Source organism: Tupaia chinensis, unplaced genomic scaffold (assembly GCF_000334495.1).
Source record: "Tupaia chinensis unplaced genomic scaffold, TupChi_1.0 Scaffold000165_2, whole genome shotgun sequence".
NCBI lineage: Eukaryota > Metazoa > Chordata > Mammalia > Scandentia > Tupaiidae > Tupaia > Tupaia belangeri.
In genome coordinates, this window is record NW_006159640.1 from 2,803,631 (window position 1) to 2,806,032 (window position 2,402).

The window sequence follows — 2,402 nt, forward strand, 5'->3', positions numbered from 1 at the left end:
TTTTTTTTTAGAGTTTTTTGCTATAGGGCGCGTGCACTTGCCAGAAAGACAGAGACATAGAGACAGAAAGCGAGAAATCACCCCCCAAGGGGGATGGCCACGCCGCAATCCCTTCTCCTCCATTCTCCTCTCGGGATCTTGGGCACTCACACACACGCGCCCGGCGAGTTTAAGCCACCAGTTTCAGGACTCAAACCGTGACCGACTACATGGGAATCCAGCGATGTAGCCGTTATGCCAATTGCTGGTCCCAGTGGATTCTTTCTTTTAAAAAAATTTTTATTTAACATGTATTTATTTTAATTTGACCAGAGAGAGACAGAGAGTGAAAGAGAGAGGGAAAGTGAGAAAGCAAGCCACTAAGTCCAGGACTCGAACTACAGTCGGCCATGTGGGAGTTCAGTACCCATAACTATCATACCGTCTGCCCCCCTGGTTTATTATTTTTAATTGGTTAGTTGTTCTCACTGTACTTGACACTGTCCTCATCAGTATTTTTTTAAATTTTTTATTCATTCATAGATTTCATGTTGATGAGAGAGAGAGGAGAGAGAGAGAGAGAGAAAGTAAGAAAACAAGCTGCCAGGTCCAGGACTCAAACCCTGGTCAGCCACGTGGGAGTGTCCAGCACCTTAACCACCACATCACCTGCTGCTCCCTCGCCCCTGGTTTCTAAAAGAATGAAGCAGAATTACCCTGGGATCCAGCCACTCCGCTTCTGGGTATATACCTAGCTGATTTAAGAGCAGGAACCCAAGCAGGTGTCTGTGCACCCATGCTCACAGCAGCACGGCTCCGGTAGCCAGAGTAGGAGCAACCCACGCGTCCATCGGCAGATGAATAAACGCGATCTGTACGTACAATGGCATATGCAGCCTTACGCGTGCTAAGACATGAACGAATCTTGAAGACGTTATGCTCAGTGAAGTAAGTCAGACCTGATAGGATAAAGATCGCATTATTCCACTTACATGAAGTACCTAGAGTACAGACGAAGAATAGGGAGCGGTCTGCGGGTAGCATGGAGGTTCAGGAGGGTCCCACATAGCTGCCTGTGAGGTTCGAGTCCTAGACCTGGTGGCTTGAAAACCATGACAGACACGTGCACCCAAAATCCCAGGAGAAGAATGGAGACAGGGTTGCAACTAGCCATGCCCTCTGGGGCATGATTTCTCACTTTCCCTCATTTTTCTTTCTCTCCGTCTCTCTCTGCTCAGTGCACGCACACACACACACACATACACACACAAAGAAGCGGGGAGAATCCAGGTGCTGGGAGAGGAGGGAAAGGGAATAGTACTTCACGGGTATGGAGGTTCAACTGAGGAAGATGAAAGACCAGAAATGGAAGTGAGGCTGCTTGCACTTACAGCCACCGGACTAGGCCTCCACCCCTGATGCTCGCAAGCAGGCGACCAAATGACAGAGCCAGTTTCATCGCATCAGCAGCAGCAGTGTATAGTAACGATTTTTATTAGAAATGACTTTATGTATTCCATTTAATGTTTTGAAACTGACAGCTAAAAATGGTGCCAGAAGGTTGCTTTAATGTTAACCTTTCTATTGCTAAAGTCAGGCATTTTTCCCAAGCGTACTAACTGGCTCTCTTTGCTCTTTGGAAAATGCTGGTCTGTTTTTCAAGAGGGTGAAGCAACAGGGATCACCAGAGCCCAGCCCCAGGAGGAAGAAGGAGCAGGAGGGATTCCAAAGCCTAGACTTGCTACAAAACCACAGCATTAGAGGCCCAGCAGCCTCTGCAGCAGGGAGAACCACTGCCCAGCCTCCAGGCTCCAGATTACGGAACCAGTCCTGGGAGGAAGACAGCCTAGGTCAAACCACTGGGCCACGGGTGGTGCCCAGGATGGGATGGGGACTTCAGGGGAGGCACGGGCGCTGACATTTATGGGGAGTGACTGCCCATCAGTCACCGTGATCCTGGGGAGAGATTGTCAAAGATGAAGAAAGGAAGAGTGACAGGTCATACACTTTCGTTCATGTCCTAGGACGTGTCAGAGAAGCAGGATTAGAACCAGCACCTAGACCAGATGGTAGCTCAGCAGAAACAAAACTTGGCCCACATGGAAAGGTCCTGGGTTTGCCTCATGGGGCCGCCCAGTACCTGCTGGGTACCTGTGCCCCAGGGTCTGGGCTGCTGAGGCTAAGGGTGGAGTGCAGCCTCACATTGATGGTGTCCGTCTCATAAAGAAATTTTTTAAACTTTATTTTTTTAGAGGTTTTTGCTCTAGGGTGTGTGTGCTCGCCAGAAAGACAGAGAGAGACAGAGAGACAGAAAGTGAGAAATCACCCCCCTGGGGGTATGGCCACGTTGCAATCCCTTCTCCTCCATTCTCCTCTCGGGATCCTGGGCATGCATGCACACGCGCCTGGCGTGAGTTCAACAC

General features: G+C 49.6%; 1 protein-coding gene across 1 annotated transcript in view; it reads right to left on the minus strand.

Moving 5' to 3' along the window:
• Positions 1 to 2,402, minus strand: part of CIMAP2 (ciliary microtubule associated protein 2) — a 32,654-nt gene that overhangs the window by 27,493 nt on the left and 2,759 nt on the right.